Genomic DNA, 15,593 nt, shown 5'->3' with positions numbered 1-15,593 from the left:
ACTGGAGTTCAAATGTTGATGTAGCAATGAAGTGATGCTCTAATAAAGTTTGAATGTGGATACAGCAATAAAGTGATGCTCTACTAGAGTTTGAATAATAATATAGCAGTAAAGTAGTATTTTCCTAGAGATAGTACGTATGATAGAGTTACCGCATGAATGCGTAAAGGAACCAAATAAATCTGAGGATTGCTTTAATATCCAGCCCACGAAATGTACGAGCATCTCTGTTTCGGATGGAATTAACGTTCGTACAATCCGTCCAGGTTGCTCTTGGTTCAAATTTCACGAAAATGTTTCACTCTCAGGGAAAACTGTAGACGGAGGCCTCGCCACTACGGGAGACTCTCGGCGATGGGTTTTCTGAAAATTTACCGTTGCGGCCGCCTCAGTTAGCGAATATCGAGTGGGAAAACATTATCTCGTGCGGGAGCACTTCGCGATATTAGAAGCTCCTTCGTCGTGTGACCGTAAATATAATATAATGGAAGCAGCTCGCGACCGCCGCGGCAAGAGCAATAACAGTAATGCCTCCGCGACGTGAGCAATTTAAAGTCTCGAAATTGAACGGCGTTGTTGGAGAAATAAACGGCGGCAACGGAAATTAATTGGCGAGTAAGGAAACATCGCAGAAGAATAGATGGACGATCGTACGAAGAAAAATAATTATTTGGATCAGTTATCGAAATCGTAACGTTGAAATACTTGTTGAAACGTTCGAGAAAAATTTGTGCACCGCTTTCAAGTGAGCAAGCCTGACGAGTAACTTGAAAGCGTAATAGCCTCGCCGCGTTCCACCTCGCTTTATTTCTTCGATTCATTGAGAAACGAAGGGAAACCGAGTCTGGATCGACATCCAGATTCTGCATCACGATCCGTTACCACTGCGTACGTCAACAACGTCATGGCAGCTATCGAGGAACGAGTCCTGTAATTTTGAAAATCAAAAGGACGTCTCCAGGCGCGCATGCGACCTTCCCGACGCTTGCACATCGTCGTGATTGCTTTCACGCACGCTAATGGAACCACTGTTCCGTCCTTTGCCCGGTTCTTTTCCACCTTGTAATCTCGAAAATGAAGCGTCGCCCGATAAAAATGGAAACTCCTGACACCTTTCTCCCCTTTTCATTCCCGTGTAGTTGTTTCGGGAAGAGGATAACTTTCCTCGAGAACGAGAAAATTCTCGCTTTCGGCACTTTTTTATGACGTAGCCTTGCTCAGTTTTAAACAAACAATCGCTACAATCTCGGTCACAAGTAAACCGACGCTTCCGACAACGTCGCTCGAAAGCAGTCGCTAAATATTCGTAATTAACACTTTGACGCTGTTTTGAGATTGGACGGAGACCGATCTCGGTGGAGGGTGGCGAGGAATGGGTCCGTAACGCGCGGAAATCAAGGTGACGCGGAGGCAGCTGCGATGGCAATCAAATTGGGCCGAGCTGCTCGAAGTTTCAGGTGTCACGGGGGGACAGGATCTCTCGAGGATAGAGGGAAGCGATTCGGAATCTATATACGGGGGTAAGTGCACGAAAGTTGGGCGAGTTCTGATGAATATTGAAACCGCAGCGTGAACGTGCGCCCCGCGCGCCCTCTCCCTCCTGCGGCCGCGCGGATATTTAAAACACAGGAAAATGGGTCGCGGTTCTATCCCTCTTCTCTTCTTCCTTCCTTTTTTTTTCTTTTTCTTTTCTTTTCTTTTTTTTTTTTTGTTCTCTCGTAACTTGACGTGCACTCACGAAGATGAATTTCTCTAACTTCCTCGTCGGTCGAAGTCGCGGTAATCCGTGGATATTAGATTACCCCCGACGATTTGTTACTCGTTCGTAATGAAATTCTCGTTTTATTAAAGCGGATATCCGAAGCGGGAGGGGGTCGCGGGGGAACAGAAACGACGACACGAGAACGACGACATTTGGAAGAGAAGCGTAATTTGCTCACCGGTATTTTATGCATAATATTCTCGACGACGAAAATGAGAGACGCTCTAGCCGGGCGCGCTCTGTTTCGAGTCCTACGTACCGGAAGTGGAACTGGAAGCACTCCCCGGGCTAAAGTCGAAATTGCTTTCGGATACAGAAGCAATATCGTTGGTACGCGAAACTTAGAAGGTATAACCCACCTCCTCGAGCCCCCCGCGCGCAGGAAACCGAAGTTTACTTTACGTATAACGCAGGAATATCTCGATAAAGCGCGGAGGGGGAAACACAACGAAAGCTTTACAGAGATCAAAAGCTTCGGTCGAAAACTCCACTTTCCTGGCATCCTTTCGATTCTGCTGAGTTCCCCGTATCGTCTTATACGGAATTTCCTTTTCCGGGGGAAAAACGACCACGCGTTTCGGTAGCTGTTACCTGGGGTTGAGGCATCCTCTGTATGCGGTCCTTTCACTCGTTTCCATTGGCATAGAAAGGCCGAATTTTCTGCTGCTCCGAAAGGAGCTTTGAAATTATAATTGCTCTAATATACCCCTCTGGGAATAATTCCTATTTCAATTGGGATTTAAACGATTCGTTGGAGCGAATAGAACACAGGACAAAATTCGAATTTTCCTCTCTAATCTTCTTCCTCTATAGGTTCACATTTTATCGTCATAATATTCAGAAAAGAATTTTCTGAAATTTTACTGTTACTCGAGATTAAATTCCCTATCTCTACATTCTACATCTCGAATAAAATTCAGTGTATACCCTTCGTCCTCTTTTAATATTTACCGAACAGTAAATTCATCGTATATCCAGCTAAAATTTCGTTTCAGCGACGGAGAAATCGTCGAGCAGCCGGAGAGGAGAATTAAGACAGCCACTGAACCGATGAACGACCGAAGCCGGCAGCGTAAAAATCCAGTCGGTTGAATCACCCTGACGATCGTATAAGCCGCCTCAAACCGCTTTAAGTGATACGCCGCGCGTGTGTGAAAACAATAACGGCGTAATTGGGCCAATAATAAAATAATTGTTAGCGCTTGGGTGCCGGGAACGGCGGCGTCGTTCTCTCTGTACTTAAACGCATCCGTGGATTGTCCAGTTTTGCCTTCTGTCGCGATGGCCGACGCCAAACGAGACGATTCTTGGTAAACAAATCTCGAACGGCGGGTTGAAATCGTCGTTGGACGCGTGTGGTAATTGCTGAAGGTCACCGATCATTGATGGCCTCCAGAAATACAGCAAGACGAGCGTTGCGATAATTAAAGACGAGTATACTCTATGATTCCGATCTTGGGAGCCTCGAGGCTGAGTTGGAAGCACCAGTCTTCCACTTGTCGAGGCTACTTCTGCCTACGGATCGGTGTAAAGTAGCCTTCCTTCATCTTCGTTTGTTTTTTATTGTAGGTACTTCATCCGCTTGGTTATTTATTTCACGCATTACAGCGTCGATGTTGGTTCTAACTTAAACTGTTCGAGGTCTCCACTGGCATTTCTTGGCACGGTGTTTATTTAAGTGTCGAACCTCGTAACAAGTGGATATTACACTAATTGAGCTTCTTAACAATTCATTTACATATCACAATCGTATCATTACTCTGCGCTCCTTATCTGTGGCTGGCCACTTTAAATTATAGTCCATAACTTCTTATCTGTATGGGGATCACATGGCTCTCCTATATTGCATAACTTTTTATCTCTTTGTCGCTTGACAACTCATCTACCTGTGGTACCTTGATGTTACTAAGCCTGTACTGTAGCTACAATCACCGCTACAGCCCCTGAGGGCTCCACTGGCATTTATCTTTTATTTATTTAATCAACGACTTTGTACCTTACCGAAAAATTGAATCCTCATTTCTTATTTGTATTCCCTTTCAAACGAAATAACGTCTTCAAACAAAGCAGATACAGTCCTGGTGCTGTTCCTAACCCGACCCGTTCGAGGTCTCGAACGATATAGCGTTGTTTTTCTTCGGCCTGACGCAAACTCGACGCTTTCCGCGAAAACTATTTGCGTCCACGGTGTTTCCCACGTTAGTTTGTCAGCTGGGGACGAATCGATCGCGGAACCAGTCGCGTTCCGCGAGACTTCAAAGCACGCCGCCTTCCACGATTACGCGGGTGGTCAAGAGCAGAACGATTAATTGAAAAGTCACGGGTCAATGGACACTGCGTTTCCAGAGTTTGCGACCTTCGTACCGCGACCGATCGGTCATCAGGCTTTCCGTCTTTGTCGAGGTCTCCTGGATCGAAGACGACACCGCTGTGCACACCGAGTAGCATAACCCGTGTAACGCTCGTCTGTATTTAGGTGGAGATGCGTGGAAAAATGAAAATTCTGATAAGAATTTCTGTTGCGATCAGCAGTGGGCTATCGCCGAATATGTGAATTCCACAGTGTGGATTGGGTATATGTCATAGCTCTACCAGTCTCGAATAGAAATCTTCGAAATTTCTACATTCTCGTACGTTTGCTGCCTCGAGTAAATTACACATTGTCAAAAAATGAGTCGAAATAAGATCGACGAATCTCTCCACTTTTATCTAAACGAATACCAACATTCGTGAATCAGCTTCTCCATTCTGGATTCTCGGTACCGATCAAACTAAATTAGCAAACACGATTCGTATCGGCAAATATCGTTATTTCCCTCCTAACCTTCGAGGATACCAAAAGACTTGGAGAAACGAAGTCAATTTAAATTCCCCAGAAAAGAGGGAGGGAAGACGAATGGCTCCGGTTAATTTGGTCCGAGGGGCGTCTCGAGAAATTCCAAGAGATCGGGGGCCCGCATTGGTAAATCCTCGTCGAATGGAGTCGACAAGAGCGCCTCGACTCGACGTTCCACGAGGCTGGCGTATAGCTGTGGGAAAGATCGTTCCACCGTGGACCCCGCGTGTCAATTGACATTTACTCCCAGGGATACGTCACGAATTCCCGAGGAGAGAAGGCGGCGTCCAGCCGTGGTCGGTCGCGTATTAATATCTGAATTACGCCAACCGGCGTGCTCCACGCAGACGGCCGCTTCTGTGTCCCGTTCCGGTCGTCGTATATCGTCCAACCGATAAACTTAAAAATATATCCGGCGAGCGATACTCGCGCGATACCCGCAACTGTCGCTGAAGTTACGGGGACCACGGCTAGCCTGACTCGCAAAATATTTCGTACCGAAAATAAAAAGAACGGTCACTCCGCGATCGCCTGGTGCCGCATTCGAAATAGATACAAATAGGCTCAGGGATTTTGGGACGTCGTTTTACTGGCTACGGCAAACTCTACGATAAGCTGAGACTAGTTACGATAGACGCGATGGAAATCTATACTCTGTTTATGTAGAATGTACTGTAGATTGTGCGAAAGACATATACGAGGCGATTCTTAGTAAATAACTAAGTCGAAAATGTGGAACGAAAGTTTTTCATAGGAGGCTCCGTTTCCAAAGTAACGAGGTTTGAAAACGTTCGGGGGCGGCCACTCGATAAATACGGAACGTTCAGGGTGTCCCGGTTTGGAAAGCAAGTTATTCCTGGGCAGATTATTTTTTTATATTATTATTATCAAAGATATCACCCCGATTACGCTTAGTTCGGTATTCGCCCTTCAAGTTGTCACAAGCTCGTGCTCAACGCGAGACAACCTAACAGGTAAGTGAAATATCGTTTCTCCGGCTCGCTTGAGATTATCCGCGGCCAGGAGCGACGGTGAAAACCAGTGGATGGCGGTGTGAATAATTTTCTGACAACCCGACAGGCGATACCGTGTAACGATGATAAAACGTCGCCGAGTTCGGGAAAGATGTACCTGTGTTTCACGATAACGAACGATCGCGAGAAACGGAATAGGAACGAGGCAGAAATAGAGCGGCGAGGGTGGAAGGACTGGAGAGGGTGAAACGGGCGGAAAGGGGATGAGAGTCGGAGTGAGAGAAAAAGAGAGATTGGTGTCAAGTGTTCCGCTTCCGCAGATATTGGAAATCAAGGTTGCCGATTTACGTGGCGATCGTCGAGTACGGCCGACTCGCGATCTGAAATGTTCCTCGGGCAAAAAAACGTGGCAAATAGTTAATGGAAATCGGCCATTCCACTGCGGTACGAACCTTCGAAAAGCCCAGTAAAAAATCGTCGCGATTCGTCGGTTTTCGTTACAGAAACGCGAAGTGAATTCTTCGGTCGTAGAATGTCGTGAATTCTTGGGATTGCCTTATGAAAATTTTAGGTAGGGTGAACCCTCAAGAAAACTGGAATTTGATTAACCGAGACTTGTGAAAAATCGAGAGCAACGCTGCGAGGCCATTCGTTGTCAAAAAATGAATCGAAAGCGTGGAATGTAATTCTTGTATACGAGTATTCGTTTTGGAGATAATCGTGATTACAATTACGCGAGGCACATGGAAATTTAAATGAAATTCGGTCCATCGAGTCTCACAACAGACGTCTGTGGCGTATAATCAAGTAATTTGTATAGAATTATTAGTTTTTCAATCTAAAATACTGAAAGCATACAGAAATTAGAAAATACCAAAGTACGCAGCAAACATATTCAAACGCGATTACCTCGGAAATGGAGGCCCGTGCAAACTAATTTCATTACAGACTTTCGACTTATTTTTAGAAACACAATCTCTCTATCTTCCCTTCCAACACGAATTACGAAAATCGAATATAAAATTACGAATATAAAACACTCCAATGAATCGTTCAAAACTGCCCTAACGATCGCAACAATTGCCATTTTCTGATCGATACACGAAACAAAAAATTGTTCACAGTCTCCAAACGAGAACTATCGAGTTCCTCGGAACTCGTCGAGACTCGAAACGTTACGGAGGCGTTGTAAAAATACTGAAGTCGCTGCGCAGTTTACGGTTCCCCGTGACCTCTTAAAATAACCAGAGATCGCGAACGGCTGATCTCGTCGCGCGTTTCGCGAGAGAGATGCTCAATGGACCGTTCGCAGGGTTCGTATATTTTCCGAATCCCGGACAAAGGAGGCATCGGGACGAGTTCCCGCGGAGTTTCTCTCAACAATTTTCACGCGACGCGACGGGGAGCACGAGCCGAACGACCTACATACCCGGCTTACAAGAGACGCGCACACGAGCACACGTCGGAACGCGCAACATCAGGGTCTTACACGCTTTTCGAAATTCCCCGACGAGGCCCCCGAGAACTTCCCGGCCTACAAACCGTCCACGGACAAAGGAGACGCCGATGCGAACTTCCATCGAGCTTCCCGAAATAATCTCGCCGCGACTAAATAAACGAACGCCGGATATGTCGTATTTGCGCGAAAACCGCAACGTCTGGGCCCTCCGTTACGCTCTCCAGACACCTTCGCAAAGTTGCATGCTTCTACGAATTTTCTCTGCGAATAAGGCAAATTTTTTAGCGAATTTCCGTGAATATTAGTTTAGGATGCCACGGGGATCTTCCTAGGTTTGATGATCGATGTCTCGAACTAAACAGAAAGCCTGGACGGAAATCGCAGAGCAACGAACCAACCAGGGACAAAGAGCTGAATAGCCGGAGCGGTTCAGGAGGCCCCGGTGGAGCAATCTCGAAATAATCTTCGTTGGACGAGGAGCTTGGGCGTCGTCGTCCGCAAAAGGCGGGCTGGTCTTCGCGCGCGTTAGCATAATTCTCTCTCTGTTGATAAACACAGAGAGGCCCCCGTCCCCGGTCCTGGCAACGTGCCATACCAGCGAAATGTCTGGCTATGCACCGTAATAAGGCCGCAACAGACGCGCGGCGTCATACGTCGACAGGAAGACGTGTATGCATAATGCATTCCGCCGTGAACGCGCTGTTGGCGGATACACAATGCCCGGCCGCGATCCGAAAGCGAAAGGTCTGTTAAAACGTGGCTCGTTTGAGAGCTTTCTTGTTAGCATCGCGCTACAACCTTTCATCTTCGCGCGGGGCATTGTTAATCGGGCGAGACTAGCGCCGCGGGGCTCTGTCTCCGCGGCACCACGAGGAAACAGCACGCCTAGGCAAGACCCCTCGTCAAACAGTCTGCGAAACTCGCGATGAGAGACAAAAGGGATCTTCGTGTCACTGGCATCTTTCTTGGATCGACAGGTGTCGCGACACAGGTACGTATGGTTCGTGTAACAAGCTAGGTGTAAATGGACGATTCTTGTAAATGACGTCGATGTATCTATGCTTAAAGATTGTCTCTTGATCTCCGTACAGAAAAATCTAACATTTGCGGAGAAGAGAATGGTTTATTCTGTCGCAACAGTCCGCGGTCTTGTTACAATGAGATCGACTGCAACGTCTGGCATTTCGTCAAACAGTTTGTGAAATTCCGAGCGTGGAACTTCCAGCTCGAACAAAAGGAATCTTCATGGCATTGTCATCTTTCTGCGATCGACACGTGTTGCGACATACATTTGGCACAGGCGGCTTCTTGTCTTCTGGGCTATGTATAGCTGGGAGCTGGATAAATGATTCTCAGGTTTAGGAACAATTCACCGCGGTCGTTTTGTATTGTAGGCGATGTTAGCTCCACCGTAGCTAATCCGATCCTCGATCAAAACAACCAAGGGTTTTTACTCTCGCTAGATAAGACACGTATCCGATATTTTTCGATATTCCATCTTGTCAATCGACTCCACAGAAATCGGATGCCAGTTGATTACCGCGAGACCTGATAGTTGGGGTTCCCCTGAATGCCTTTGGAAGCCAGGGATCGATATTTCCCGTGATTGAAGTTCGACTTCTGTGAGATGTTCCGCCATGTCCCTGGGACGTCTGGACACATCCAAAAGCTGGTAGAGAAGAGACCGAAACAATGAGACCGTTGCATTCCCGCAAGCTCATTACACTCGAAGCTGCCGCGAGGGGATAGAAACAAAGTGGCTGCCGGTGATACCAACGAGGATACCGGCTATGGATTAAACGGCGAACTCGGAAAGTCCCGTCTCAGTGCGGGAACAGAGGTCGAATTAATTACCAACGGTCCGTTGTGCGAAAGCAGCTTGCAATGGTCCCTCGGGGGACAGGGGATACGGCGAATCGTTCGCTGGGGTGTTTTCGAATCGGAATTACATGCTCGATCGCATGCTAGATTGGCGAAGGTGCAAGGTTAATGCACTTAGAAAGCTGAATCTATTTCATGTTGCGATCACCTTGAGTGAGTTTGCCGCCGTACCGATAAGACTTCTACTCGAAGCGATCGCGTATACTCCAATTCGTAAATCGGAGGACACTCGACGAATTCAAGATAAATGGAAGCAAACTAAACAAACTAACACGCTGTATCCCGACGGTCTCGACGATTTTAGTACTTTTGAACTAGATAATTTCATTCAAATTTTCCTCCACGAGTTCTTCGTTAATTTTATACACGTTTTACTTTGTCGTGACGTTCATAAATGCAACAGTAATGCTACACCTAAGCCCATTCTCAAAATGGAGGCTGGCCTGCAGAAAAGAATTTCTTATCTCCTTAATTGCAGGAATTTCCTCAAGTCCGAGTGTTTTGGGAAGGGTTTCGAGGTGCATTGTTCTCGAGGTAGCTGCTAAGAAAGGGTACCTACCCTGCCTAAAGATACACGCTCCAGTTTCGCCCGTCCGAGGGCGCCACCTCTCTCGCCCGACACCCTCGACAAAGGGTACAATATATCGCGCGAAACTGCTTCTGTTCAGGACGTAACACGAGCACGCGAAGACACTTGTCGTCGTGATAAATGCGCCGGCTTGAATCTTACTTGAAAGGCAAAGTGAATGTTTCCGAATGCAGTCACAACAAATTACATCAAATTGAAAAATAATAATTCTATAATCTCAAACAAGCATCAATTGCTTCATGTCTTGACTCATTTCGATGGAGAGATACTCTCCACCGTTGAATAAATAATTTATGTTTCGGATGGAGAACTTTGTCGGTCATTCTAGGTCCAGAACTATGTATCTGATGAAACTATGCGTCTTTCCAGCGTATAGGTTTAATCTACGTTGGTACCATCTAGGGATATTGGTCGTTCTGGTTCTCCACGCCACCTATCGGCGACGTTCGTCGACAAACAGCTCGGACGAGGGGGGACCAGGCTCGCAGGAGCAAGGGGAAAATGCACAAGCCCGCCACGTGCACGATCGCAGACACTGCGCGGCGAAATACAACGCGTAGGGTGGGGTTGCATGATTATCGACCCCTAGGCTGCCACAGCTTTTGTAGTAGTAGGGACGCAGCTGCCCCTTTCACCCCGCCCTAAACCGTTGGCTTTCTCGTCCAAGTTCGGCCTTCGAGCTGCCAGAGGGACCACGAGAGGTTCTCATGTGAACGACGACAAAAAAAAAATGGAATACACTTCCGCAGGGGTGGAAATCGCAAGGGCTGGACGATGGTAGAACCTCCGCTATACTTGTTATGGGAAGCCCTAAGAATATTCTACTCTAAATCACCAGAATTAATAACGCCAGCTTATTTTATTAATAGGAGAGGGGATTTCTGTAAATCTAACCATTCAGGTAGGTAATAGATATCTACTATAGCGAGGACTAGGAACGGGTAGCAACTATGCATACGTATAGCCCTTCCTGTACATTACACAAACCCCAGGGAATGGGGTTCTTCGACAATTCAGAGTCGGTCAAATATGGGGTTCAAGAGAAATAGTGCGCAATCACAGCGGTAATTGTTTTCACTTGGTGTTTAGTTTGCACTAGCGATCAAACATTTGCCTGCACCTACATCCACGCGAAGTTCCTAATTTTAGACTGCGTAGACCGACGAAGAAGGTGCTTTGTCAAGTCTAGTTAGGAGTTATTCAGGGACTAATTACTTGGAATCTATAACATCATATGCGTTAACGAACCCATGCTTCAAACTTCGCAAGCCTACGGTAGCTCTGAATAGCCAAGTATATTGCACGAGAGCCATTATCGATGTGGCCAATAAACAACTCTGTGAAAATACTGAATTCTTGGTCGCTATTATCTTGCGTTAATTTTATCCTTACAAAATAAAATTAATATTACCCTCTTAGTTCAAGATTTAACCAAATAAACGCATCCAAATAGATCCTCCTACTGTGAGCAGCACTGTATACCCTATCAATCCAATCTCTTCCAAGTAAATTGTGCTCTTCAAATAAATTCTCCATCGATTCCAAACATCCAACATGCATCCTCTTCACTCGCAACACGTTGAATAACAGGGATGACGCAACGTGTCTTCTCTGGGGATTCCATTAAATAAAATCATCCTAGTCGGTGGTCATCCAGTATACCTCTCCTCCAATTGAACCTCTCGCAAGTAAATATTGTCGTGTAAATAAATTCCCCAGCATGTCTCCCATTCGGTCGCAAGACGTTGAATAACAGAGACGACGCAATGTCGACTTACGATTGGAGCAGCTTCCTGGCGTTCGAGTCGAGATTTATGTAATGCTGCCCCCGGCGACGAAGGCTTCTTCCGGCGAGTTGAGAAGCGCTGATCCGATAATCGAATCGCCGCGGTTTGGGTAGAATCAAGGTGGCCGACCTTGGCAATTGGAACGTTACATCGGTGTTTTATTTTTGAACCAGGCTGCACTTGGCGATGGAGTGCCTCGAGGATGAGCGACTGTCGCGGTCGATGAATGGCTGCTGGTTTGATTGTTTCTGGGATCCGTTTCGTGAAGATCAAGCGCACGATGGCAGACGTAGATTAAAATAACGTAGATCAAACGAAGCACGTGCTGGTGAAACCACCCACGAGTCGACATGAGTTCCTCGAGGAAGCATAACTACGTGGCTAATTCGGATCGAGCGTAAACACTTGGAAGGAAACAATTCCCTTTTTAGCTTGCCAGGTTGCTTGAGGGAATATACGAGTTCCTGTTCGAGTTCGAGTTCCTGAGACATTGTTGATGTTGATTTTGTGAAATGTTGGAACATTCAAGTGGAAGAATTCCTTAAAGTGTTACTATTTCCGCTTCTAGGTTAAAATATAGATTTCTTGTAGATCGTACATCCTTGTTGCTCAAGGTCCACGAAATATTTCTACCAAATCAGCTTCTACCAAATTACCAATTAGTAGCTTTATTCTTCAGGCAGTGTCGCGTTAAGATCTCTCAACGCATCCAAAGTCTGAACAATCAATCCCTCCACATCTAGTCGCTAGCCATCGCTAGGCAACCGCTCATAAGGGTGCATAGTTTACGTCACAGTCCCATTCGACCTCTGACCCACCCATAGACGTCTTGAAAGCCAAATAGCGCCGGACTATATGACATCGAAACATTCTTAAAAGACGTCGACGCTAACAGGTTGGACGCGCAACACGACTGTCATGTGATAAATTCTTTCAATCGAATTCTTGTCGCGTCGTTTAAGCGCCACGACGACAAAGATTATTTGACTTGACAATCGCCTGTATGCACATCGAGACTTCACGTTGCTCTCGTACTTCGTCCACTAATGCGCTCATTCTTTTCGAGAACAAGCTTAAACGTTGATGACATTCTTTTTTTGAGTAATAGTCGCGTAATTTAGGTGGCAGAACGGCATAAGGACGCAACGTCTATGCGAACTGTTATTTAAAAAAAATTTTTTTTTTTTAATAATAGCCTAGCTGTCGAACCATTTAGATGAGATAACATAACGAGGTAACCATCACGTGATAACTTTTTGCAATTATGTTACTATCGCGTCGTTCGAGTGGAACAGTGGTTTAAAGCTTCAACGTACGGACGATTCTCGAGCAAGCATTTCATCAATCGAGTTACTATCGTGTAGTTTCAGTGGTAGGATTCTTTAAAACTTCGATCCAGGGAAAACTGTCAAGTGTGAATTTTCCTGTAGAATCGCGTAATATATGTGGGAGAAGGGCCTAAAGGGTCAACAAGTCGTAGGTGTGTTCTTTAGGTGGAAAAACGACTTTAAACTCTTATATGTAGATAACTGTTACCATAAATTCTTTCGATTGACTATTCTATATAGTGTTGCGTGACGAAAGTGTAAAAATACTTTAGTATTCAACGTACGCGAACCATCGAGTGATCATTTGCTATTTCAGAGGGAGAACAGTTTAAAAGTCTGATATAGATGAAAATTTAACGAATCATATCACTATCGTGAAATTCGAGTAGGATAAGGGCTTAAGAGTCCGACGTGCACGCAACTGAAGATACGGTTGTATCACCTGTGTGGAAGAGTGGCTTAAAAGATAAACGATTAGGCAAGTATCGAGCACTAGTTTCTATTATGTTCCTAAACCATCGAAAATTTCCCGACTGACTGTAGATGGGCGTGGGGCATAACGTGATACCATTTACGTTTCGGCGAAGCTCCAAATTTCTACCGCTAATCGACGATAATCGCAGATATCGACTAATCGAGGCTGCCACGCCTCAGGAACACGAAAATGGACGAAAGTGACGGCACCAAGGTCCTCGATTGTTACGAATCGCGTTGAAACAACGATCCCTACGTCACGAAACGTTCCTCGGGTTATTAACGGAATGATCGATAATCCAGAGACACGTTATGTGCACATTTTCGCGGATATGCTTGATCAATAGAGCCTACGTAGAGAATTTTGAAGGTTTAGCTTAGTTTGGTCGATTGGCTTACTCGATGAAAATTACTTTTCATGAAAAACAAATATTCGATAAAATTGTGATCGCGATGACGTAGAAATGGAAGCACTGCTTAGCACAGCAATTAACTTATATAAGGATAGTAGACTTCTATTATGGTTGGAGGGATTGAAAACGCTTGTTCAACAGGTCACAAGCTTCTACTATATATTAGCTCCAAGCTGGACTTGCCCTGAGTCTGCAAACTAAATTTATCTGCCAACGAGGCTCGAATTCTTCTTACAAAGCTCTCTGGAAAATCCAGCTCGGAAGTGGAGACTGAAGTTCGCCAGAGACGAACTTTTGGGACGTTCGCCTAATTTATGCAATATTATTATACGCCCACGAATCTGGTGCGTTTGTCCTAGACGAGGACTTTGCTCGAGAGCCTTTACATTCCCGAAGGGAGTTGAAGGCTTTGTGAACGCAAGCCTTGACAACGCGTCAAGAAGGGAAGTCCTTTCAAAATGGAAGGGAGTTCGGAGATCTCCCTCGAGTAGAAGTAGAACCTTGATTATTCTCACTTATACTCGTAAAGTAGATCGACTAATAAATTTATTAGTTGAATAGTATGAACTCGACCTGATATCTTGATTACTGCACGCACCTCTATTATTGCAAAAATATCAGTCACGTTGTCTTGCAATAACCGAGGTTCTACTGTGACAGTTATAGTATCGCATTTCCTCGGCTGTACCTGTCTTTCGGGTCATTTTGGACAAGTGAACGACAGCTAGAACTAAAAAGCCACACAGGTCGCTGAGTCAGCACTAAAGAGTGCGAGAGTCGGTAACGCGACGCCGACATTTATCAGACGCTCTCGCGTCGCGACGATAGCGAGGTATTCCGAGCGACGTGCTGGAACCGACGTTTTCGAATAAAACGGTGCTACGTCGCGGTTTGCTCGACCCTACGCAACTTGCAATTATTGCCGTAATTATTGTAAATCAGTATAATATCTTAGAAAATTCTCTTCCTCTCCATCAATTATTCTTCTTGGATTTATATCATTACTCCAAAATTCCTATGCGTTTTCTTCTTCCAAATATTCACGATGCTTTTGTCTCTGAACTCAATATATACGCGTTTTAGTTTCCGAACGTTTCAACGTGATATCTCTGGCCATTATTTCATTCTCACCGATAACAGTTTTTAAGTGACAGGATCTTATCGAACAATGGCTTCCCACGGTATCGCCATAGAAGGATTAGTGGATGAGCTACCCAGCGATAGATCACTCGTCGTCTGTGCACTGTTGCATCGATTCATCCATGATAAGCGGAACGATATTGGCTACCATCGCAGATAAAACATCTTACGTGAAACGAAACTTGAAATTGTTGAGGCACTATTTAGAGCGTTATCTCAAGGGGACAGGCTAGTAATTTGTGATAAAAATTCTTGGAAGAATTATTCAAAAAATATTCCAGCTATGATCGGGAACTTGATAATATTACAGGCTCTAGCTATCGAGTCAACAAAAATGTATCTTTCTTGAGGATTGTAGGACTTCTTGGATACTAAGGTTGTAGAAGAAATAGTTTCAATTTTTCATTTAAGCACACACCAAATTACTTCTATTTATATCTCTATATAAGCTGTCAACACACTCCGTTTTTTTTCCTTTTTCAACTGTTCGGCTGTCGTTTGTTCCACAGACCTGTGTCAAAAAGCTCGCAGGGAGTTCGATCCCTTTTGCACAGATCGCTAACGGATGGCACCTCATATTTGTTTGTTTATTAAATTAAAGTGCGTACATTCGTAGAAGTACTTCGCACTACAATGTGCTGCTCTCTTTTTACATTGTCTCTTCTAAACGTTTTACATAAACGCTTCTTAGTCTCTATTCTTACTGGCTGATTTCATAATTATTATCCTTATAACTAACCGCAATAAGGAAAACAAAAACAATCAACTTTTTAATTTGTAAGTCGAGGTTGTCATACTCTTTACTATACTTTGCTAATAAACTTTATGTAGGAATAGTAACTCCTATATTATATATATATATATATTTTATCGTATAACAAACAAAAATAGAACCTTTTAAAGAGATATATACTTTTTCCTTACAACCTAATAATCCTCAGTCTTCATAT

General features: G+C 44.9%; 1 protein-coding gene across 3 annotated transcripts in view; it reads right to left on the bottom strand.

Annotated features, from left to right (window-relative positions):
* The window catches only part of LOC128880531 (solute carrier family 12 member 4), a 142,884-nt gene that overhangs the window by 125,070 nt on the left and 2,221 nt on the right, over positions 1–15,593 (bottom strand). The window lies entirely within an intron of this gene.

The sequence above is a fragment of the Hylaeus volcanicus genome, chromosome 7 (assembly GCF_026283585.1).
Source record: "Hylaeus volcanicus isolate JK05 chromosome 7, UHH_iyHylVolc1.0_haploid, whole genome shotgun sequence".
NCBI lineage: Eukaryota > Metazoa > Arthropoda > Insecta > Hymenoptera > Colletidae > Hylaeus > Hylaeus volcanicus.
The sequence above is the reverse complement of the archived record's forward strand: the minus strand, read 5'-3'. Positions and strand labels throughout refer to the sequence as shown.